This window comes from Typopeltis vanoorti, chromosome 22, assembly GCF_054136105.1.
Source record: "Typopeltis vanoorti isolate ZY-2024b chromosome 22, IOZ_Tvanoo_1.0, whole genome shotgun sequence".
Classification (NCBI taxonomy): Eukaryota; Metazoa; Arthropoda; class Arachnida; order Uropygi; family Thelyphonidae; genus Typopeltis; species Typopeltis vanoorti.
The window spans coordinates 17133816-17161273 of record NC_143570.1 but is presented as its reverse complement, the minus strand read 5'-3'; the positions used below and the strand labels follow the sequence as shown (position 1 = coordinate 17161273).

Sequence of the window (27458 nt, the reverse complement as noted above, 5' to 3'; positions counted from 1 at the left end):
CGAAGTCAAATTTTAGGTTTTTTATGATAGTCGTTTAGTGCATTATATTCAAAATTTTCCATATAAAAGTTTGCTAAAGCTAGGGATGGGGGAGCCATTGCCAGTCCTTTTTGTCCCAAAATTTGTCTATACATGAAGAACATATTTTTTATTCAATGTCTATATAGTTCTACAATGTCCAGTGAAAAAAGATCTTCAAGGAGATTCACTGTTTCATTTCTGGGAACATTTGTAAAAAGGCTGACTACATCCAACTCAAAGTATACTGTACACTGTTCTTAATGAATAATGTTGTTTTTCCTATGTGTGGTAAAATCATGTTAGTGAGGTGTTTTGCCAGATTTGGGATCAAAGAGTGTCTTCCACCCACTATCGGTCTTAAAGGAGTATCATTCTTATATATTTTTGGTACTCCATATATTCTAGGAACTAATGGGTGTTTTGATTGTAGAGTTCTTTTTAGTTCTTCAGTCCAATTGGGTATATTTTTAATTAAAGTCAAACAACATACGAAACTTGTCGGGTTTGTTTATCTTTATTTATCTTAATAAACATGTGGTTGCAATACCAAAATCTTTCTTTTGAGCTGCTAAACCACAAAAACCTATGCCTACAAGTGGGGGAGGGGGGGGGTGATATACTAGTGGTGTGCTCCAGGAGTCTGTTTAATTTGTATACAAATGATATTGGAAAGGGCTTAAATGGTGATATACAGTTTTTTGCAGATGATGCAAAGTTGAAGAGAGTTATGACAAGTAGAGCAGATGTTATATCTTTGCAAGAGGACTTAAATAGACTGTCTGAATGGGCGAGTATGTGGGGATGTCAGTTTAACGTTAAAAAATGTAAGGTTTTAAAATTTGGGAAGCGAAGATGGGTGGCTCTCCATAGCTCAGTCAGTATAGATGGAAGCTCTTTGGTCAGAAAGACCTGGATTTGAATCCTGTCAGTGATGTGAGGAACCTTTATCTGGTCTCATTCAGTAAAAGATAAGTTAGATGGTCTCATATGGAGGTAGGGAGTTTTTTCACCTGGGAAACTTGGGTTTTTTTGTCCCCCAGAACAGGCAATTCAGCCCTGTGAACACATACATATTATAGTCATGAATATTACCCCTAGGGGATGCAGCAAGCAGTGATGAACTGGCTGCATTAAATTCGTCATGAGCCCCTCATTAGGGAATTCTACCCATCCTAAAAGGATGGATGAGATCAATCAACCAAGAAAAGATGGGATCAGAGTATAGGACTGGTGGAGATATTTTGGAATAAGTGGAGGAGATGAAGGATTAAGGGATTGTGGTCGATAGAGACTTGAAATTTCATGGACATTTTGCTAAAATTGTGAGGACAACAAAGCAGATTATGGGAATGATGTAGAGAACACTGACATTCAGGAGTAAGGATGTTTTGATTCCACTGTACAAGACTTTGATCAGGCTGCATATGGATTACTGTGCACAGATTTGGTTACCAGGTTTTCAAAAGGATGATGAGATGTTGGAGACGATCCACAGACGATTGACTTGACTAAGTTGGTATCTGGTCTCTGGAATATAGAATATGAGGACAGATTGAGAGAATGCAAATTACCGAGCCTAGTGGATAGAAAGAAGAGGGGAGACATGATTGAGATGTATTTTTGGGAAGCAAAGATGGGCATGGATGAGATTCATAGAATATCTGGAGACAGGGGAGAATGAGAGGCCATCCCTGGAAGCTGCATAAGGTTTGTGTGAGCAAAGGAGTAGATTTTTTGCATGGAGAGTGGTGGGTGATTGGAATGCATTGCCTGAAAGTGTGGTGAGTGCAGGGACAGTGAATGCATTTAAGTTGAGGTATGATGAGCTGTGCATGTAAGAGTGGGACTCCCACAATGAGTCTGTTGATAATAATAAACGCATATACAGGAATGAATAATCCTTCTTTAATATAATCCCATTTAATTAATATATTTTTAACCTAGTTGAATAAAAAAGGTGCTACATTACCAAAATAGCTTTGCTTTATTCGGTTTAATATCAACTTATATTTATTTATTTTTATTTATATCTCTCTTTTTTTTTTCCTAAGAACTTTCTTTATTCAAGTAGCAAGGCTTATACGTTGGTCATACATAACTGGTAATTAGTTTACGGAATTCATCACCAGATGCATTTTTTTTTTTTTAATAAAACATGGGATTTTTTTCATTTTTGCTTACTTATAAGGAATTTTGTGCTTTCAAAAATGGAATAAAAGCAATCCTGTATAATGAAAAACATTCCCCTCACAGGCACCATTCTGCACAGATGAAGCAAAACAAAACAGGAGTGTTATTGGAGCCCTAAACTAAGCACACAGACAATTACCATCTATACACTTAATTTGTGTAATTAGAAAAATAGAATGAAAATGGCCATGTATAGTAAAAAAAACATACCTTCACAAAGGCAAAAATTAGTTTTAGGGGAGCACTAAATATAATATGAACAATCTACTTCAAAATAACTGAATTAGTGATGTGATATATCTGAAATATTTATAATTTAGGTAATATAAATTTTCAAAACAAATAATACTTTTTTTGCTGTTTTATGACTTGAAATAATGCATACAAATCTCAAATGTGATGTTAAGAAGTTCATAAATATCATCATCATCATCAAATTCCTGCCATGTACCCTCAAGGAGTGTACAGGATATGACAGTACTACATGAAAAAATTACAGTTTGCAAGAGCAGGAAATGCTGTACATACCACGATGATTTAGAAGACAGAGAGGATCTTTTGGTGAACAGATAGGGAGTAGCTGATTTTTGGTAAGCTTTAAAGGAAGTATGTTGCATCTTAGAAAAGTAAAACATACAGAGAAAGTTTTTCTGAGCTGCCTTGGATGTAAGAATGCAAGAGATATTTTCTGTTATGTATCTTTTTTCTCTTACTGTATTTATTTTATTTTTTTAAGAGGGGGAGAGAGAAAGCAGGGAACTGGTTTGGTGGATGGATGGAGAGTTCTGTTCATTTTGGAGAGAGAAAAGCCAGTAACTAAAAAAATTGTCCTGTATTTGACTGATTCCAACAGATAAGCTAGTACGGTCCAAACAGATGGTTCTAGCTCTATTTACTAATGCAACACCATACTGTCGGGAGATGTGATGTGAATGATGTCAGATATACCTAGCAGTGCAGTGCAGTGCAGTGAATGTCTTATATATAGAAAAAAGATAAGGATCCAATAGGTAACCTGGTGATCAGAGAGTGTCAAGAAGGGCAAGACAATTATTGTTTTCTTTTTCAATGGTGTTTAAGTTTCTAAACAGATGCAGGAGACCAGGATACAACATGGTCTAATGTTTTAATGTTTTGTGTACAAGGGTGGGGCAGCATCAATTAAGTGGTACACTGATTGATCTCAAAGTAGAATAAATATTTTACAGTCAAACTTGAGAGTGATCAAGGACTACATTAACATTATGCTTATATGCTTTAGTGATGATAACATTCTTTATTTATTTTTTGCATACTTTTTTTAGTGCAGCAAGTTCAGCAAAAGCTAAATTCCTTTTTGGAGAGTTTGCAGATTTCAGAATGTTAGCTACATCTTGCAGGATATGACAGTATGAGAAAGAGACTATAGATGCTTTGTTCTATTTTTGCAATAATTATTTGTAATCTGGGTATTTATTTTCTTTGGAAATACTGCATAGCAGTGTCTAAGGTTAAGGACATTAACAGCTTACAGCTTCTTTACTGAACTGATATTATAATAGATTAATTGCAATTTGTTCTAATGATAACTGTTTTCTCTCTTTCTGGCTTATTAAATTATTTGATATGACAGCACTTCAACTTTAAATTCTTTTTGTGCAAGAGGGCACTGGGAGATGGAGAGAAATGTCCAAAGCTCAGTGTTCAGCATGTCGAAGAGTTCATCCTGTAGATATTGGCTAACATGGTGTATGTGTCATCAATTTGCTCCCAAAGAAGAACAAAGCTAGTATGACAAGAAATACAGAAAGCTTAAACTAGGACTTAATTTTAACGTAGATGGGAATAATGCTCAAGTCACAATATCGTTTGAGGAATGCTAGTCTATTCAGATGTCTCAATAATCGTATCTTATATTTACCAAAATGGAGTGCTTTGCATGCTAAATCAACATGAGATCAGCTCCCAGATTTATGGATTGCCGAAAACACAAACAGAACACACCCGAGATCCACAGATGGTATTGGTTTATATACTTATAAATTAACCAAATATGTAGCCCAAGAGCTCACTTTCTTTACTAACCACTGCCTCTCACATCAAAATTCTGAGCACTTCAAATCCTGCTTATCACACATAATCCTTAAAGATAATGATAATAATGAAGAAACATATACTTTGGACAAACTATAAGAACTGCTAACGTCCAAATAAATGAAAAACAGAATTGTCCATTATCTACACACTGCAGCTGTTCTTGGATGGAGACTATCATTAACATCTTCACTGGATAAAATGGGAAAAAAACATCCCTATTATTACAGAAGCAAACACAATCTGATCAACTGTTCTAGAATCTGCAACAGCACCAACACTGTTCAAACTTAAATAAATATGGCAGCATCATTCTTACCCAAGATGATCAACTTGGAACCTTCAGCAGAACAAGCAAGATCCCATCACTGCACTCATACAGGATGGCAGCTAGTACTTCCAGATCCCAATCTTTTTACACTTAGTGTTTGTTTGCTTTCTTACTGGTGTGCCTGCATGCATTAGAAGCATGTATATCTTTATACTTACAAAGATGCCTTGGTAAGCAAGGTGAAATCTCTGTATAAGAATTTAATAACTAAATTAAGTTAATTAGTTTTATCCACAGGCATGTTTTCTTCTTTAAACAACATGAAAAGATTGTAAAATGCTCATGCCCATATTATTTTGGCAAAAATGTAGTGTATAAATATATGAAATATTATAATTTGTATGGCTAATTATCAAAGAACCAACAACGATAATGGCCATGGTGATTTGAATCCAGTGTTTTTGCATTGTCGCCTATATGCGAATCAATCAATAGTTTGCAGTTATTCTATCTAGTGCTTCAGTGATTCCATTTACTTATAGTTAGCATGGTTTGAATGAAATCAGGTCAGTTCAGAATAAACATATGATTTTATTATTTTAGTTTCTCCAGTAATTAGCCATCATTCTTGTAGATAGTCTTAAAAATTATTTACTCATAACTATTAATTTTTCAGGAATTAACAATGAATACTAGAATATTAATTATAAAAGACTAATTAATACTTTCCAAAATTTTGGCAACATTGCATTGCCATTATCAGGGATCACAAAAAACAATGATATGTGCATTCAGGCACTAACACTGGGCAAATGAGGCTGAAGAAAAGCAACAGAAGTCAGGCCTAGAATTCTAAACAGTGCCCCCCTAATGGGCCAAATTGGGTAGTCTTGGCCATTGGGCTGATGATCTAAGGATGTATGCTTCCTAACCTCAACAAATTTGGATGCATGAGACCGCCTTAAATTTGGGAAGCATACATCCTAAGATTATCAGCCCAACGGCCAAGACTACCCAATTTAGCCAACTAGTGGGAACTGTTTAGGACTCCAGGTGTGACTTTTGTTACCTCTCTTCAGCGTTAGTGCCTGTGTGCGCATATCGTTTACTGTGATCCCTGATGACAATGTAATGTTGCCAAAATATAGGAAAGTATTAATTAAAGTATTTTATAAATAATATTTCAGTATACACTAATTCCTGAAAAATTAATAGTTGCTACTAATTAATCAGATCATATATAATATCTGCTAAACAAGGAAATTTATGATATAAACATGTTTTATTTCATACATACATACATACATACATACATACATACATATATACATATATATATATATATATATATACACACAGGGTGTTCGGGATAAATTTGACATATTTATAATTAATTATATTTTTCCGTAAGTTACATGTATTAACACACACTTCTCTTCATTTAAAAGTTTGGACCCTTCTTCATTCATATACAAGATGTCAGAAAGGATGGATAGCTGGAACCCACCTGAATCATGGAAGAGAATAACTTGTATCATGATGATTCGTGCCCGCCATCAAAATAAGGATATTACGACTGCTGCCCAATGCTCCCTGAATACAGTAAAAACAATCAGGCATGAACTAGAGACTTGCAATGGTGACTACGAGGATGTAGCAAGAAGAAAGATCCCTAGCAGACGATCTGATTGCGTTCGTACAGCAGAATTCCTCGCAAATCTGCAGGAACAGGTGTTGAAGAACCCTGGCATTGGAATTCGGGCTTTGTTCGTGGAGTTGCTAACTGTAGTCAAGCCCTGGATAACAAGGGTAGCCAATGGTAGGCCGTATGTATGGCAGCAGGATTCGGCCCCTTGCCACACCTCTGGGAAAAGTCAAAAATGGTTGTCTGAAAATTTCTACGACTTCACCAGTCCAAATGTTTGGCCTCCAAACTCCCCAGACCTTAACCCCATGGATTATTTTGTATGGGGCGCAGTTGAAAAAGACACCAATCGCACTTCCAGTAATACAAAAGCCCAGTTAATGAATAAAATTAAAACAGTTTTTGCGGCCCTTCCCAGGGAGACTGTAGCATCAGCTTGTTCGAGGTTCCGAAGCAGAATTGAAGCTGTGATCGATGCTAATGGTGGTTATTTTGAGTAAATCTTGTTGATAGTATTGTAATTAACTCTGCCTGTAATGTTTTTTTGTCAATTCATTAAATTTAATAGATACAAAGAAGATTTTCTTTTTCCTTACGAAACTGTCAAATTTATCCCGAACACCCTGTATATATCAGTGGTGTCGCATGCCCATTTACGTTGGGTGTGCTGTTGTGTGACTTACACAACCTACGCTACAAAATTCGCATCAATTTCACTGTATGAGTGCATTTTTATTGATGTCTGAAAGTTTTAAGAGTGCATAGTGCATCAATGTTCATCTTAATTGGTCCAATGCAATTAATTGTAGGATAACTTTGAACACTTGAATTTATCAATTAATATAATTTTAAATATGGAAAGCATAAATGTCAAATGAATAACAGCTATGCTTCATGTGAGCCGTTTATGTGAGATGCACAAAGGGTTTATGCTTCGTGGTGAGATTAGATTATCATTGGTAAATACTAAAGTGAAACATGGATAATTTGAATTTTGATATGATTTTTAAATACAACAATATGCACAGAAATCGGAAAAAGTAATAACTTGGGAAATTATTATTTTTCCAGACTGAACCAAAGAAAGGCTGAAATAACTTGCTTTACTTATTTATTATACATAGGTTCCAACCTCATTCGACCATAATCACACAATGCGCAAAAGCTCTGGCAGAAAACAAAACATTCCATACATTGTAAAACTGTTTCTCATTGTAAATATGGCAAAAAAAAGTTATAAAGTATTTATAAAAATTATAAATATATATTAAAAACTTGTCTATATCAGTGTCATAAATATGTCAGTTCACATGCGTAAAACAGATAAAACTCAGAAAACAAAAACAGCAGCTCATGACGAATGGCAACATTCAATTGGATTGCTTCACACAACGAATCACAGCCACCAAAGGCTTCCTTCTGGGTGCTATTGTCTCGGCACACATTCTGCCTAGGCTTCAGGGATGTTTAAAACCACTGGAATGGTAAGAATTTGACACACTGCACCATTTGCACATCTGTTTAAAGGACTCAAAGGTGTCTGTATTTGTGACTGCACACCTAGTTATTAATGTGAATGTGATGCAATGTTTACGAATCAAAAAATGTTCTCTTCATTAAGCATTAATATATTGTTTTTCATTTTTGGAATTACACAAAGCCAGGAAACAATTAGGGGAGTCCTTAGCAGGAATAAATGCAAAAATATAATACCGATGATATTGCTACTTTGTGGGTGTACGCTGCACACTGTCCATGATATATATATATATATATATAAAAAGCAGCTTGAGTTGAGCTTGCCGAGTCCAGCTGGGAAGGACACTTTGCCAAATCTCTCATAGAGGTATATAACTGCTGGTTCAAATCTGGACTGGTATATAGAGTGCTGCACAAGATTTATTGACTAGTCTTGCAAAATGAAAATGACCACAGTGGATAATGTTCTGATATTGCCTATTTGATGTCATGGTCTAAATTAAGGGCATAGTCTGTTAAAATCTAAATATTTTCATTGTAGAGATTGATGCGGTCCATCTTTTCCTTCAATAAGTTTATCTGGAAGTTCCAACACAACAGTAGTAGTCTTCATAATTTTTTTATAATGAAATTTAGTCCATGCTTCTGGTTATGCACTTAACCATCATCTTGCCTGGCTATAGTAATTCCTCTGGCATGCTGCAGAACATCACAAAAACTCATGTGACTACCATGAGCTCATGTTGTGGCAACAGAAACAGAAGGTCCTTGGCAGATGAATGGTTCGTAATTTATTTTTCTTGAAGACCCTAACAATTTTTTCTAAAGATACTTTTACTTGGGGATGGTTCCTCTTGCTACCAATTCTGAAATTATGAGCTATACAGCACTTCATGCTTTTGTTTATTAAATGGCAACTATATCACATTTTTGTAAAATGTGTTCTTTACATTGGACAATTCTTGTTGAAGTAATTTGTCTGAGGTGTATAAAGAAACAGCTTATTAAATAAACTTTTCATCCACACCCTGTTTATGTAATGAACCACAGCATGATTTGTGTATGCATGTATACAAAGTCTGTTCTAAACGTTCTGTGACATATGAGTAATTTATTTTAAAAAATATACAAAAGATTATGAGCTAATGAAACATATCCTTTTTGAAATATACTTTCCTCCTACTCAATACAGTTTCCCCCACTTTTGGAAGCATCTTGGGAATGCTGTTCTAAAAAAAGCAGCTTTGAGTTGCTCTATCGTATTCTGTTCAATTTTATTTACATCTTGAAACCATAATCCTGTAAGCACAGATTTTATCTTAGGGAACAAAAAGAAGTCATAGGAAGCTAAATTTGGTGAATACAGTGTGTCAGGTATACAATTGTGATGTTCTTTTGAGACAGAAACTTTTGGTGCTGAGTGAGAAATCTCAGCACAGACTTTGCAACATCTTCATCATTTCTGAATCTAACATCAGAATTCAAATGAAATTCCTGTTTCACAAGCTAGCACTTGAACAGTAATATGCCAAGTGTTGGTGACTATTTTGCAAACATGAGATACTAAATCATAGGTATAAGATGATGCTGATCATCCAGGTCAAGAGTCATCTTCAGTCAAAGTTCAACCATCTTTAAATCTTCTGAACTACTCAAATGTCTTTGAGCAGCTTAAGGCATTATCCCCCAAAAGCTGTTTTAAAGCATTTGATAAGTTTCTATGGATTTTTTTTTCCAAGTTTAATGCAAAACTTGATGTACATACACTATTCATTAATTCCTAAGGACGCTCATACTGATTCACCAAAATACTGTAATTAATAAGGTGATGCAATGATTTTGGACTTGTTTCATCATGTTATGACATGTCTCTATACATATTTGAATGTATATGGATGAATAGAGGTTGAAGAAATGAAGGTGCTTAAAATACTGCAGAACCTTAATTATGAATACAGCCATATTGGCCCATGTATTATGAGAATGTGCAAGGGAATTATCAGTTCCTCTGAGCAAGCTGTTTAATTTAAGCCTCAGTACTGGGAAGGTGCTAATGGAGGGGGGGGGGGGGAGAAATAGCCCCAGTGCATAAAAGAAGCTCCAAAATAAAAGTCACAAATTACAGGTCAATTAGCATCCTAGGAGTGGTGGCTAAGGTGCTTAGGACCTTAACCACAGAATTCAGGACTGGGCTGGGTGGATAGCAATAAGATATACTATAATGGACAATTTGGTTTTGTGAAGGGTAAGTCTTTCCTTGGTGACAATGGAGTTGAATAAGGGAAATGGCTACTCAGTGATACTATACTGCTAGACTGCAAAGGCATTTGACAAGATTCCACATGCAGGAAGATTTTAAATAGGTTAACAGTATGGAAAAAGGTAAATGGCTGTCAGTTTAATGTGGCTAAGTGTAAGGCAATGCACTTTAGGAAGAAATCAGAAGCTGTGTACTATACTGACAGAGCTGAACTAGATTACATGGTTGTTGAAGAACACCCTAACAAGCAGGGATAAAGAGGTTATTATTTCCCTATAAAAGGCTTTAATAAGGCTACAGATGATCCAGAGGCAAGTGACAAAGATTGGAAGTTTTATAAAATACTCCCAATGATAATAGATTGATGGTCTGTGGATTTAAAAACTAGCTGATAGACAAAAAAAAAAAGAGGAAACATGACAGAAGCATATAAGTTATTAAAAGAGTTTTATAGGATTGACACTGAAGAATTTTTTCAGTACATCGCAAGAAGTGAGAGAACGAGGGATCACCTATGAAAATTGTGTAAGAGTGTAGTTAACAAGGATGTTAGTACTATATTTTTTCCCTCGAGGGTAGTGAATGGGTTGACAGAGGTGGTGGAGAAGCACTCATTCACTGATGAGTGCTTCATCAATGAATGAGTTTAAGGAGAGGTATGATAGGTATTGTGTGAATAATGATCTCCCACAATGAGTCTTCTGACTCCGTGAAGATGCCTGTATAATAATACCATTTCATTACAAAACAATATGCTAGCTTGCCCATTGCAAGCTATTACAATTAGGATATAATAATAATTGTCTCAGAACTTCTTAGTTGATCTCATATACACAGACACACACACATACATATAGGCCAGAATGGGTAGGCTTTCACACCAATCATGAATTCAATAAAATTTACTATATACATTTACTTCCCTTTAATAATCTTCACCATAAAGGGATAAAAATGAATTTTGTAGACTGACATGTCTGGCAAGCATTTTACAGTTTAACTGAAATAGTAAGCTACTAGACAAATTACTAGTATTAATTCAATAACGCTGCTATTTCTGTACGTGTTGCAGGTAACAGCTTAGGGGAAGAACAACAAATGTGTTCAGTTTTAAGCAACTGGACTAAATTTTCAGTTACATGACAATTACATTATACATGTGTTGTATGTATGATTTAATAGTAATGTAATTAAAATACTGTAAAGCACCTTATACTTAAATGATTAAGAATGATTAAGTGACCAGTTCCTAAATATCTAAAGCCATTGTTCATCATTTTATTTTTGGATGTCATTAAAACTAATTTTTCATTGAATCACGTCATGCTTTCCTGTGAACTCTCAATTACATTACACTGTTCTAGCTACAATAATTCTTTTGAATATCCATTTAATAATTGTTTGTTTTAAAGTGAGCATTGCTCAGTTCAAAACAGTTTATTTTGCTCTCTGAAGATGTCAAATAAGGTGGATGAAGAAATATCAGTGTTAAAAAATCAATAACCATTAATTTGTAATTTAATTTCTCTAAATGAAAGCCTACCATCTCGATTTTGGATCATAAGATTTATACAGAAATGGAAGTCTGCTGTTGATTTCCATAATAAACAGGATTCTGATTCTTTGATGTTGGCAAAACTGGGAAACGTGTTGTTTGACCTTATGTGACCAGATGTCAAATACATCATCTGCAATAAAAAGTCACATATAAAAGTGTCATAAAGAATCACATATATATATCTGAGGTACACAGATGGTTAACAGAAGGAAGGGTTTTTTTTTTTTTTTTTAAGCCTCACTTGAGGGGTTATGCAAAACCTATAACACACCCATGGTGTCATGCGTGGATAAGTTGTTCAGAAGAAAAAAAAATATGTTTTTATGCTGAGTATCTTGGAGGTTGGGAGAGCCCATTCTCCCCATCTCTCCTCTGCTAGTACAAAATACCTCCTACTTGTTTGTATATAATGCTTTGCCAAGCAAATTATTCTGCATGAATCACGAACCCATAATAGTTTCATTAAATGTGGTGGTAGTTCTTTGAGCCTACTGAAGGTGCCCAAATAAACATGAAAAGTAAGGACATGTTTAGACTAATCACAAGAATAACAATATCGATGGGATTGAGCAACTGTTTAAAATTTTTTGTATCAAGTTTTTGCAGTATCAAATTTGGTATAGAGCTTCCTCTTAGCAAAGGGAAGAACATTCAGCTTGATTGTACCCTACTACACCTAGATATCAGAACTACACAGTTGTGAATTTTACTTCATAGGTTTGGACAACCAAGCTTTCATCTCATGACTTATTTTTCACGGTATTAACAACACTACAAACACTTTTTAACAACAAAGATGTTTTATTAACGCTAATATTTCGCTGATTTTCAACTCAGCATCATCAGAGCACAACACACATGTAAACGCGACAGTGAGTGAGTGAAACAATATAATTGCAAAAGACAAATGATCTAAAGTCCTATTTTTTGGCGCCCTCTAACGAAAAAAAAAAAAAAAACAGTTATCCAGGAGTTTTTCTTAGAATAACCGTCTCCCAAATGTTTGGCAAATTAATGCAACCATATTTGTTAAGGTTGGGAGAATTCTTCAAAGCCATTGCTGACTCAAAAAATAATCTTTCAGATCTATACCGACTCCTAAATAGCACATTTGTTTTCCTCCATCTAATCCTGTGTGAAGGAGTGTCCAAAACGTGGTCTGCCAGTCCTGACTTGCCATAGTAATAGTAGCGAATATATCTTTCATGTTCTTCCAGGTGGATGTTCACTGATCTTCCTGTTTGCCCATAATAGGCCAAATCACAGTCACACGGAACTTCATACACTCCTGGGTGTGCTAAAGGGTGAAGTTTATCCTTAGGCGAGCGGATCAGAGTTGCCAGCTTGACATGAGGTTTGAAAGTGGTGCGAAGGCCATGTTTCAACAATACTTTGGCTATCTTTTCCGATGTACCTCTGATATAGAGAATAGAAATGGTCATGTTGTATTCTTGTGTATTAGGGGAAGGCAGAGTAATGGGCCTATGTAGTATTTTATCTATTTTGTAGGGATTGTAGCCGTTGGCTAAGAACGTATGGCGCAGGTATTGGGTTCAGTGGTCAGTGCTGCATCGTTAGAACAAATGGCTCTGGCTCTGTGTGTAAGTGTTTTTAAAATGCCGTACTGTTGGACTGGATGATGATGTGATTGTTTATGTAGGTATCTTCCTGTGTGTGTAGGCTTTCTGTAAATAGAAAAAGATAGTGCACCATCTGAAAGGCGGGTGACTAATGTGTCAAGAAATGTTTTCACTAAATTATTTCAGGAAATTACAACGTACTAGGATATACATTAAAATAAATTTTAATATATTTCTATATTTCGGCAACGTCATGCTGCCATTTTCAAGAACTTAGGTACAAGATATGTGCATGCAGGCACAGCCAAAACAATAAATGAGTAAGAAGAATGAAGCTAATATTTCTCCTAAGGTCCTGATGGTGCCCTCTAGCGGGCGATGTTGGTATTCTTGTCCCATAGTGGATGGCATTGATTCCCCCACATATAAACTAGCTAAACATTTGGCCAAAGCTCTCTCACACTATACTGGCAACACACCTTCATACATAAAAAACTCAGCCCACTTCAAAGCCAGCATAGAAAACCTTACACTCAAACACACTGACATAATGGTCAGTTTTGATGTCTCCTCCTTATTTACGAATGTCCCTCTCAAAGAATCCTTAGAGCTAATCCAAGCTAAATTTCCTCCCGATATCACAGCCCTATTTCAGTTCACAATGAACTCAGGCTATTTTGTTTGGCAAGGAAAATTCTACAAAAACAAATAGAGGGGACAGCCATGGGTTCTCCACTCTCCCCACCCTTGGCCAACTTTTATATGGAGACTTTTGAAGAGCAAGCCTTGAACTCTGCCCCACAAAAACCAACCATTTGGCTTCGCTATGTAGATGATGTATTCGCTATTTGGCCACATGGCTCCGATGCACTCCTCTCCTTCTTAACACACTTAAACAACCAACACCCCAGAATCAAATTCACCTTGGAAGAGGAAAAAAACAACTGCATTCCGTTCTTAGACACACTAGTCACCCGCCACTAGTCACCTGATGGAACCTTGGTTTTCTCAATATATAAAAAAAACCCACCCATACAGGCAGATACATTCACCAACAATCCCCCCCCCCCCCCCCTCACAACAATATGAAGTCATTAAGACACTACACAACAGGGCTAAACTTATCTGCTCGAATGACAATGCCCTAACCACAGAACGAAACCACATCCTCAACACGTTCTCAGCCAATGGCTACCCCCCCAAAAAAATCCCAAAAATATTAAAACCAGTAAACCACAACCCCCCCCTCCCCCCTCACAACAAGGATTACTCTAAATCCATCACCATACCTTACATCCGAGGCACCTCAGAAAAAATCACAAAAATCCTAAAAAAAACATAACTTCTTGTTATAAACCATATAAAAAATTGGCATCCCTGATCCGCTCAACAAAAGATCAACCTCCCCCCCCCCCCCAGACCTACCTGGTGTGTACCAGGTCCCTTGCAGCTGTAAGCTGTCCTACTTTGGCCAAACAGGCAGGACAGCAAATATCAGAATTTCAGAACACAAGGACTACATCCGGTTTCACCAATACAGCCACTCTGGTCTTGCTGACCATGCTCTGGATACCTGCCATAGAATATATTGGAAAAAAGCCAGGATAATACACCGTAGCAAATACAGATATGAAAGGCTTTTCATAGAATCAGCTTCAGCCCTAAAAAACGAGCCTAACCTCAACAAATTTGGCTGCATGAGACTTCCTCAAATTTGGGAAACCTACATCAGAAGACCTTCAGCCCAATCGCCCAAGAATACCAACATCGCCCGCTAGAGGGCACCTTCAGGACCTTAGGAGAAATATTAGCTTCATTCTTCTTACTCATTTATTGTTTTGGCTGTGCCTGCGTGCACATATCTTGTACCTAAGTTCTTGAAAATGGCAGCGTGACGTTGCCGAAATATAGAAATATATTAAAATTTATTTTAATGTATATCCTAGTACGTTGTAATTTCCTGAAATAATTTAGTGAAAATACATAACCAACGTCTAAGCCTTTCCACGAGAATGTGTCAAGAAATGGTAAACAGTTATTTGATTCTTTTTCTACTGTGAAGTGAATTTTGGGGTGTTGGCTGTTTAGGTAGGTGACAAAAGCATCCAAAGTGTCTTGTCCATGGGGCCTACCTAAACAGCCAACACCCCAAAATTCACTTCACAGTAGAAAAAGAATCAAATAACTGTTTACCATTTCTTGACACATTAGTCACCCGCCTTTCAGATGGTGCACTATCTTTTTCTATTTACAGAAAGCCTACACACACAGGAAGATACCTACATAAACAATCACATCATCATCCAGTCCAACGTACGGCATTTTAAAAACACTTACATACAGAGCCAGAGCCATTTGTTCTAACGATACAGCTCTGACCACTGAACTCCAATACCTGTGCCATAAGTTCTTAGCCAACGGCTACAATCCCTACAAAATAGATAAAATACTACATAGGCCCATTACTCTGCCCTCCCCTAATACACAAGAATACAACATGACCATTTCTATTCCCTATATCAGAGGTACATCGGAAAAGATAGCCAAAGTATTTTTGAAACATGGCCTTCGCACCACTTTCAAACCACATGTCAAGCTGGCAACTCTGATCCGCTCGCCTAAGGATAAACTTCACCCTTTAGCACACTCAGGAGTGTATGAAGTTCCGTGTGACTGTGATTTGGCCTATTATGGGCAAACAGGAAGATCAGTGAACATCCACCTGGAAGAACATGAAAGATACATTCGCTACTATTACTATGGCAAGTCAGGACTGGCAGACCACGTTTTGGACACTCCTTCACACAGGATTAGATGGAGGAAAACAAATGTGCTATTTAGGAGTCGGTATAGATCTGAAAGATTATTTTTTGAGTCAGCAATGGCTTTGAAGAATTCTCCCAACCTTAACAAATATGGTTGCATTAATTTGCCAAACATTTGGGAGACGGTTATTCTAAGAAAAACTCCTGGATAACTGTTTTTTTTTTTTTTTTTTTTTTTTTCGTTAGAGGGCACCAAAAAATAGGACTTTAGATCTTTTGTCTTTTGCAATTATATTGTTTCACTCACTCACTGTCGCGTTTACATGTGTGTTGTGCTCTGATGATGCCGAGTTGAAAATCAGCGAAATATTAGCGTTAATAAAACATCTTTGTTGTTAAAAAGTGTTTGTAGTGTTGTTAATACCGTGAAAAATAAGTCATGAATAACCATCAACACCTAAGCTTATCTGTTAGATCAAGCTTTCATCTTTAGTATATGACTTCTTTTTTTACTAAAAGCAAAGTAAGTTTGGATTTGTCCTTCCACACATGGGATCCATACCAATCTATTGTAAATTTAACCTGAACAGTAAGAGCTAAGGTGCTTAATTCCAGTAGCAGTTAAAATCTCTTCAATATTTAACCACACCATTTGTTTCTAGTTTTAAAATTTCATATACTTTCTGGTTTCCTTTCAGTGATGCTACCCAAAGCACCACTCACAATTAAGCTATTTCAAGTAGCTCACTTTCAGTAGTCAAATAATTTAAGCATTTGAGAAAGCTAAGTTTCACACTTATTTCCAACTCTTTGATATTGATTATGTTGATTAAAGTAAGTTAATAATGTATTTGCATTCAACAAATGAAGAATGTGGGGTTCTCTGAGCAGGACTTTTGCAGAAATTTGTTGTAGTGTAGTGCAGCATTTCATTATAACAATATTCACCATAGTGTACATCTACTCTTTTTTAGGAAAATTCAAGCTGTGTATAAATTTGCAGTTTAAGTTGCATTTTTATTTTTTTTTATTTCTTTAACAGTTAGCAATAAAAATAAAATATTAAAGAATCTAAATTATTTACAGCTGCCCTAGGAGAAATTTTTAAAAAATTCAATAGGAAAAAAGAGGAATCATGGAAAAGGAAAAAGAATTAAATCGCCTATGATTTGGTGATGATACTGTTCTTTTAGAAAACAACGCAGAACTTCAACAGATGATCACTGAATTAAATGCGGAAAGCAAAAAGAAAGGATTAAATATAAACAAGGACAAAATAAAAATAATGTATAATAAATACATTACCAAAAATCCAGTACAAATAGAACACTAGGAATTTGATATTGTAGTTCCCCATGTTTATCTAAGACAAAAGATCACAGTATAGGGTGACTATAAAGATGAAATTATACATAGAATTCAATCTTTGGAATAGCCTTTGGAAAACACCATGAAGCACTCAAAGGAAACATCCCAATCTATCTTAAAAGAAAAATATTCGGCAGTTGTATATTTACGTTCATGACATATGGGAGTGAAACATGGACTTTGACTAAAAAATTGACCAATAAGTTGAGGATTACCCAGAGGAAAATGGAAATATCATTACTCAGTATTACAATTCTAGATAGAAAGTATAATACTTGGATCAGAGCTCAGGCTAGAGTGAGAAACATTAAAACAGTCATTAAAAGATCCAAATGGATGGGTAAGTCATATTGCAAGAAGTAACACTCAAAAATGGACAGAGTTCACGTTAGAATAATATGCTAGAGATGGAAAGAGAACCACAGAAGACCAGAGAAGGTAGGAGGATGAGATTAAAGAGATGTCAGAAACTCAGTAGCATAGAAAGCTCAAGATAGGAATGAATGCAGCATTTTGGGGGTCCTTCATCAAGCAGCAGACAGAAAAGGCTGATGAAGAGAAATGATGAAAGAGAGATCTCAGAATTAAAATTTTGCTTCCTCAAAATATTTTAATACCATCATTCATACGAAAACAAGCACTCCTAATTAGGCAGCAACAAACAACCATCTTCAACCAAACAATGTAATACTTTGTAATCTGTCTGTTTGATGTACACAGTCCAATATATGGTGAGGTCTGACTATAGTAATCATATATCTGTATATTACAGACATTTTCATGATGTCCTAGAGTGCACTGCAGAAGCCCATACTAACCTACCCAATTCCTATCACAACTCTCCTCTGAAGGAATTTAAAATGATTCCATGAAAATGTATTCAAATCCTGTTGACAACTCATTTCATTTGTTCCCTGCTCTCAAAAATCTAGTTCTTGCATCCTTTCTTAACTGTATTTTTACTCAATTTAAAGGGATAATGATTTCAAATCCTTGGTTGGATTAATATTGGATTAATCAGTCCAAGAATGTGGAGGATCCATCTGCAATCCTTATAGCAACAAGAACAAGCTCTGAACCAAGAATTTGAAATCATTAACCAAACATTTGTAAAAAAAAATGGCTATAATAAAAAAAATGGTTCACAAGATCCTCCATAAAAATGCCACTAAAAACAAAAAAGTTTACGAGAATGCCATAGCCATACCCTATATTAGAGGCATTTCAGAAAAATAGATAGAACACTACTTAAATACAACATTAAGACCTTCAAACCCCTGACAAAATTAAGAAATTTACTTAGCTCTTCCATACTTGGCCCACCCAAGAGTTTACAAAATTCAGTGTACCTGTAACCTACCTTACATAGAGGAAACAGGATGCACCATCCCAATCAGAAAAGATGAACACAAACAAAACATTAAATACCTCCACTATGGTAAAAAAGGGCCTATCAGACCACGCACTCCAAACATGCCACAGAATCGACTGGAAAAGCACCAAGTCCCTACACCGCACCAAAACGTGGTTTGAAAGAAAATTCAAAGAAGCTTGTGAAATGCTGAAACATTATCCAAACTTGAAGAAAAATGATGGATTAATCATTCCAAGAATGTGGAGGACCCATCGGCAATCCGTATAGCAACAAGAACAAACCCAAACAGAAGAAAATCTCAACAACACAAGAGGACTTTAGAAATGTTTAATGTAGTTCCATTTATATTTTATTTTTATTAATTTTTTTTTTTACTTTTTTATATTTATATCTCCCCCCCCCCACACACACAAAAAGGCTAGGTTAAATGATTAACAAGCATTTAGATTCATCTTACTTTTGTATAGCGAAGTGTCATGTAGCTTATATCTTATACAGGTATCCCTTGCTTAACACGGTGAAATTAATTGCGGCAATCCCTTGATATACGTGGCAAGAGTTTTGATTAACATGCCTTTAACCCTGTGGAACTCGCAGCTGATCTGACAGATACATGCAAAATGTTTAATATAAATATTCTTACACAATTCAGTGTATAGCTTGGAGGTCATGCGTAGCTGTGCATTCATATGTTATGATTGATATTCCGCACTGTTTTTTTGCTGTTCAGTTTGGTAAAGGTTTGTGATATTTGACAGTCAATTGTATCTGAGAGATACCGCGACCTCTGAGGTCAGTATGGTATGGTTTAGTTGTTGTTTTTTTATTCTTTGTTCAATAATTTCTAGATTGTAACTGAAAATAAATAAACCATCATGTATTACTGAAATAGAGAGTAAAAGGCTTATTTATCATACATGTCCTCTAGGAGATGTGCTTTACATTATGGAAAATACTAAGGAAAGTGATCTGGAGCTTACTCCACCTTTACTATGAGTTGCCCATAAGGTTGCTTATGCTTGCATCCACCGAAACTTTTAGTTTCTATATATTCGGAACAAAACTCTTGTAATTTCTATATTCGGATATGAAATAATGTTGGATTCAATATCTACTTAATTTGTACCATCATGTATTATATTTGCAGTGTTTTTTCTTTATGTTTCATTGCTTGTTTGCCAAGGTCTGGAGAGTCATTTTGCTTGTTATCGTAGAATATATGCCAATAAGAAAAAAATTAAAACTGTTCAAACGACTCTTGATAACTTCTTTTGATAAAAAATTGCAGTAAATAATGTAGGTACAAACATTTATTAAACATTTACTTTGCATTCATTTTTTATCTTTCCTAAAAGAGTACCATATAAAACGAATTATTAATACAGTAATCGATCATGGACGAATTGTAATTTTTACCATTGATTATTAGATTTGATTAATGCGATTTTGATATACGCAGTAACATCGAGGGATTAATTAACCACGTTAATTGAGGGATACCTGTACATATGTATATTTTCTCATGATAATCTCAATACAGAAGTCGAAACGTTGAATGTTACTTTCCTAATGTTAAGTAAATAATTATTCTACATTGTGTGTTGTGTCTCCATAAATTCTTCACTATGAAGGATTAATGGTGTTAAACTCAATGGGAAAAATCTGAATAGTGAAAACTTCGAATATCTAGGAAGAATACTTTCTAGTGATGGAAGCTTAGACCAGGAAATAATGAGGAGGATTTAACTAGCCCAAACTTGTTTTACCCTGCAGAGGTCGTGGTCAAAAAAACTGCAGCATAGGTCGCGTGTACAATCTAGAAATTATTGAACAAAGAAACAAAGAAAAAAAAACAACTAAACCAATACTATACTGACATTGGAGTTTGCAGTATCTCTCAGATACAATTTACTATCAAATATCACACACCTTTACATAACACGTGTTAAACCAAAACTGATCGCATAAACAGTGTGGAATATCACCCATAATAGATGCATGCGCAGCTAGTCATGACCTCCAAGCTATATTCTGGATATGTGTAAGAATATTTATATTAAACAATTTGTTCGTATCTGTCAGATCAGCTGCAACCTCTGCAGGGTTAACAGTGCAAGCAGTCTACTTTGAGACAGTGAGGTCCCACTTAGGTGCATTCATTTGATTAAAAAGTTACTTTTTGTCCATTTTGATTCGTGCAGCAGAGACATAGAAACTAACAAAAAGGGACATGAATAGAATATAAGCAATGAAAACAGAAGTTTTAAGGAGAATGTTGGAAAAACAAGGAAAGACAGAATAAGAATAAGAAATAGACTTTAGGAATAGTTCAGGGTTGAAAACTGTTTAAGAAATGCTTATGAACCCTTGATTGAAGTGGTTTGGATTTCTACTGAGAATGAATTTAATAACAAGAAGAATGTGTGAAATAAAATTTGAGGCTAAGAGACCAAGAGAAAAACCACATTCATGAAAGAAAAAAGGGAGAGATTTGATCTGCCTAACCGGACGATTTCTGTTGGAAAAGCAGTTGCTAAAGAAGAAGCAGCTTCTAATAAGCAGAATGGCAGTCTCACACTGGACAATTAAATTCATCTACTACCTAAAGACGTTTATAACATCCATGTCCAAAGTGGATTTGGATCCATAGCATGTTAACCAAGAGTGGATATCCTGACCACTCAGCCAACCAGGGCAGCTATTATAGTTTTAATTTAACAGTTATTAAATACATTTATATGCTCACTTGGCTTCACTTTTTGATATTGTTGCAACATACGTTTCTACAAAAACCATGAGTTTCTGTAAGAAGTTAGGAAAAATAATAATAGTAATTTAAAATCCAAACTGTGCAGAATCTATAACCACCAAGACTGTGTAAATCAGGAGTTCTCTATACTACTGCAAAAAAAAAAAAAAAAAAAAAAAAAAAAAAAAAAAAAATCATAGAGGAAACTACCCAACTATGGACACTTAAATCAGAAAAGTGTACAAATTGGTATGTGCACATTTAAATGAAAAGGATATTGTCATTTTCATTATGACATTATTGTCATGTAACAAAATACAAAATAGTTTGGCATAATGGCAATTATACTATATAACAGCATGAACATAACCCTACAGAAAATAGATCACCATATGTTAATACTATAGCGATAAGCATTTAACTGGCTAGAAGAACGTACAGCAGCAGCAGCACAAAAAGCCATATGTTTCCTGAAAACTGTCACTCTTCGGTTCTTGCTAGAGAAAACTGTGATGTTTTATAATTTGTAAAAGAATGTTTGGTAGTTAAATTTTAGTGTGAAATTTATTTTGTGATTTGGAAATTGAAAATCATAAAAGAAGAAATCAGAGCCTGCATAAACACAATTCAGAGATTTTATATTTAAGATGTACTGCTACTTCAAGATGAAGCAGAGAAAAGAGAAACAAATTTTCAAAGTGGCAGGAGTTATACTCCTGAAGCATGCAACATGAGCCTATACATGGTGCAACACATTGCTGTTGAAGGAAATATTCTCTTACAACAGAATATTTCCTTCAACAGCAATGTGTTGTTGAGGGTGAAATTTCACACTCTTCAACAGAAGAGTGTGAAATTTCAGCTGCCAGGGAAAATATCAAAAAGGAAAAGTTGCTATCAGGTTTGGTGTCTTCCAATTTATTGTAACAGAAAAATTTTGAGTTTTACTGCACAGGGACCAATTTTGAGAAGCCAGAAAAAAGAAATAACATGCCAATGATGTGCCTTATCCTGATTATAAACATATGCAAAACTGTTGCAAATTACTATAATGAAGAAATTATATAACAAGAAATATTGCTTTTATTCTTTACCCAAATGTGAGTAAGCAAAGGTGTGAATGTGAAGTACCTTTTCAATTAGACTACTTGTAAACAAACTCAACAGCCATCATTTGGGATCAACTTATTGTAAACAGACTTATTCCTGAGGTAGTAGTGGTGCAGATGGCTCTGACATTGACAAGGATTATAAGTCCTCTATAACTGGAAGGATGAAAAGTTCAGATACTGATATTGACTCTACTCATCACATTTTTTGACAGAAATGTTGCTGAGAAAAGTTCAGAATATCCTGTGGTCAATGTTTCAAAAAGGAAAGTCCTTAATAAATGAGGATATCAGGCAAGAACTTGCCACTGGTAGAATTTCAGATAGTATGGTCACTTAAACAGAATGTGAGAGGAAAGATTAGCAAAACAAATGTTCTTTGCCAGGTTGGCAGAAAAATGACCCAAAAGAAGAACAAGATGCAGGTGGATTGACACAGTTAAGAATTGCCTTAGAAGACAATCTAATGTTGGATTGTCTTCTAATGATAATGTTGGAGTCTTGACAGATAAAACATTAATTTGGAGGAAAATTGATGATCAGAAGTTAGTGATGGTGTAACTTTTTCACGTACTGAAAAACTTTCACTGAAGTTTTTATAAACGAAAGCTTTGGACATTTACAATACATGATTCTTCTGATGGTTCAGCCCAATGCATGATGTGGGATGAATCTAAGGGTGGTCGAGGAGACAATGAGATGAATTTAAAAACTTTTAAATCTTTCTATGATCAGTGATATCTATCACCTCTGTTATTGAGAAAAGTGGACAAGAATAAACAGCCAGTATTTATTTCAAATCATGTGCACTTGATTTGAATCTGATTGTTGAATCTGAGCACATGTTTGTGCTCAGATTCAACATATTGCTATGTAAATTTTTGGTGTCGCCTTGTAATTTTTATAAACATTGCTCATTTGTAATAAAAAAATAAATAAATGATAGCAAAACAAGTGTTCTCTGCCAGGTTGGCAGCAAAACGACCCAGAGGAAGACCTAGATATAGGTGGATTGATACGGTACAAAGTGCTTTAGACGATAGAAATATAAGATCTGATAATGTTGGAGTGTTGACAAGTAACAGACTGATTTGGAGGAAAATTGTAGATAGGAAATTAATAATGATGTAATTTTTTTCATGTAGCACTATCATATCCTGTACACCCCTTGAGGGTACATGGCAGGAATTTGATGATGATGATGATAAATGATAGGTGTTTTTTTTACATTTTCACAGTGCCTGTTCTTAATAATATCCAAAACAGACATATAATATTATTATTATATTGTCTTTTTCTACCATTAGTATATTTTAAGTAGGAGATAATGTTTTGCAAACAACCAATTTTATTGAAGGTATATGTAACATCAAATCCATAATTAACAATGAAAGTACAATTTAAAGTTAATTTTTAAATCCGTTTGTAAATTAATCAAAATGCAAAATTATATACCAAACAAATGAAAGAAATGAACAAAAAACAGAGTGAATATGAAAAATCAATGCTGAAAGATTATTCTCCTGGCCATAGTGAAAAACTACTATTTTGTGAGTTAGTGTTCTATGCCTCCAGGGTAGAGATATAAATAAAAATATGTTTCTCTTGAGATACTAACATTTCTAAGATTACAAAATATTTATTTTTAAACATGAGTCAGTTCACTGTGAGAGAAAAGGTTTAAATTAGTATGAACATAACTTTACTCATTATGTGTCAGCAGACCATATGTCCTAAAAGTAGAAATGCTTGATCTGTGGAGTAAAATAACTGTAAGCCTTATGCTTGAGGTTGATTAACTGAGTAGCAAAAGGGAAAAAAAAACAAAAACCTTTTACACATCCCTTACTTGCAAAGTTCTTCAGGTAAAAGCTTAACTAGCATATCAACTTGCTATCTGGAAAGCTTGATACTATATTACTAAATACATAAATATATATTTAAGCTAGGCTACATTTAAACTACAAACTTTATTGCACAAATAAACTGTTTTTAAACTGTTTAACTGCAGATAATAGACTTATTTTTGATGTTTTGCTGAATTTTGTGATGAAGTTGTTTGATAAACGGGAATGAGTTTCTATATATTAATTAAAATAAATTAAGTCAAGTTAATTAACTAATCTGGGTAACTAAGAAATTTTCAAATGAAACAAATATTTCATTGTGCTACTTAACATACATTAAAATTGGTAATTTTAATAACAGTTTGAGATTATGATTCCAAAAAACTCTAGTAAATGTTAATAATAAAAATCCTACACAGCAATGTAAATTCTGATATTCTGCTCATTTCAGCAAGGCTTTATCTTTATATGCCAAAGGCACTACAGCCTATAATAAAAATCCTGCCTCATTAATTCTAAACTATTAATCTGATCCATACTTAATAAATTAAAAACATCTTATGTTTTACTACAACTCTATCTAACCTTTACTAAGGATCTTGATACTATACAGATAAACAGTACAACTGTAATTTTCCAACATTTTTGCCTTTTTTCTGTAAACAATAACTATTTATACAACACTTAAGTCCTCTGCTTGCTTTATCAGAAGTGATCAAACCAAGTACAGAGCACATTTTATACAAATTGTATTTTGAGACATCTGATAAGTAACCTAATAGAAAAAGGTACATGATACGAAACATTATTTGAGCAATGTTTTGTTTTGTTCACACTAGCACAAAATATGTTCAAAATTTGTTCAATTTATTATGAAGTATTTAAAAAAAGTCAGAAATATGGGTTATTAACCAAAAATCTGAATGAGAAATGAATTACACTTCTTGTGCAAATTAAACAAAAAAAAAAAAAAAAAAAATCTAATCCACAACAATACAAGAATGCAATAACACATACCTTGTATGAAGACAAGCAGGTATCACCTTGGCTTTCCAATAATTCTGAGACTAGCATATCTATATGACACAAAACTGAGGTGGGCAATATACATTCTGAGGATGCATATTTTCTTAACATGCTTTTCATTTAATAAACATTTTGGTCAAAGTTCATTAAGACTGAAGCTACAATATAATACAATAGTAATATATCACTCTCTGTTCCTATAGTCAATTTCAAAATGGAGTAATCTAAACTTATTGAAAGGAAGCACACATCGCTTTAATGTATGCTTGAAGGCTAAATAGAAAACACGGACTTTGCCTTTCCTTGTTACATGGAAGAATACATTCGGTATGAGAATTTCTCTGCTTTGGGCAATTTCATATTGTGCTTTCTTGGAGGGGAGAGGGAACACCTGCCAAAAACAAATGTATAATTAGAACAACAGAAATTAATGATAAGACTTAAAAACTATTATTTGCCATATTAATTTCATTTTAATATTTAAAGATTGTGCTACAGATGACTTCTAACATTAAGGAAGCAAAGTTGTTTTTAAGCTTATAGGACATGAGTTAAAAATAGTAACTTTTAAATACTACAAATAATATTTCACTAGTATTTTAGCTAGCATCATCAGATCAAGATTAGCAAAAAGCTATGGAAACCATTAGAAAATTACAAAATTACTAGCATGTACAGTTTATTGTGATGTCACAGTGAAAAATCTGAACTTCTACAGAATAAATGTTGAAGACTGTACAACAACTGTTGCTGTTATTTTTATTTAAATGAAGATAAAACATTTCTGTTGTGGATGATGGTAAAAATATGTGAAAAACACCATCACTATATTCTCTTATCCATCTACAGAACCTCACATCTCTCCTTGTAAATGTGGTCAACCTCATGTACTACACATAACTTTGTAATTTCACTTCATTGAGCTTTCAAATCCAAAAAACATGGAATGTTCATAATGTGAAAGAAATCTGAAAGTAAAAAACTACATAATACTTTTATGCTAACTTGTGTCTCATTTTGATGAGAACACATTTATTAGAGAAACAAATGCTTAAACACCTAATATATCTCCTATATAAATTCTTATCACTTTACAAAATCAGTTATAAATAATAATCCTCTTTATATATGCAATAATAGCTCAGGCAATGGTATACTTTTTACAAAAGAATTATAAGTTTTCCTTTATCAATTCTACATACAGAAAGGTTGCAAATCCTATATTGCTGGATATAAAAGGGACAATTTGTTACAGAAATATATGTAATAAAGCACCCCAATTCTAGATAGAATCAAGGATTTTTTTTTACATAATATTATGTAAAACTTTCCCTAAAAGTGGTGCAGTATTCTAAAACAGGGCAGATCTGAAATTTATATAGAATAAAGAGTGACGGTTCTTTAAGAAGAAAATAAAGTATACTGAACATCATGTGAAAATTTTATGCCATAAAAGGTTGGAGGTAAATATTAAGATAAAATAACTGATCCTGTAAGAAAATCTGGATAAGAAAATATAAAGAAAAAATACAATGCATGAAAAGAGATAAAGAAGGAAAAATATCTCCCCACTGCAAGTTAGAAAACAGCACAACATTTTTTACAGGTGATTAGGCTGTTGCCCCATCCCCAAGAGGAAAATATGATGCATGAGAAAAGATAAAGAAGGGAAAATATCCCCATACTCCAAGCAAGAAAACAGTGCCACATTTTTTTTTTTCACAGGTGATTAGGATGTTTCCCTCCACCTTCAAGAGCACGACTCAACAATTCAAAAATATTCTGAAACTCTTTAAAACACTTTGAGATCTCAAGTTTTTTCAGAAGAGAATAATTAAACAAATATTATTTAAAAATTTTAAAATATTTTTGGACTCGGCCTGAGCCGTAACACTCACCCTAGACTATGAGGATTGTCTCTGTGAGTGAGTTTTGTTTTACTTACTGTCACGTGTACATGCTTTATTGTGCTCTGATGATGCTGATTTGAAATTCAGTAAAATGTAAGTTAATAAAATTATATTAACTTACATTTTATATACAAACTATTTTATAAAATAGTTTGTCTGGTGTTGTTAATACCATTAAAAATAAGTCATGAACTTGTTAAGTAAATATATATTAACGTTCTAGTTAGTGTTA

General features: G+C 34.4%; 1 protein-coding gene across 3 annotated transcripts in view; it reads right to left on the bottom strand.

Annotated features, from left to right (window-relative positions):
* The window catches only part of LOC150094188 (uncharacterized), a 189383-nt gene that overhangs the window by 6086 nt on the left and 155839 nt on the right, over positions 1-27458 (bottom strand). For 2 of the 3 annotated variants that reach the window (XM_090411732.1, XM_090411734.1), the window contains one exon: positions 25308-25707. The gene's annotated coding sequence lies outside the window, so the exon portion shown is untranslated. Of the gene's footprint in view, positions 1-11482; positions 11628-25307; positions 25708-27458 lie in introns of all 3 variants that reach the window. The other variant, XM_090411733.1, reaches the window with a different exon arrangement.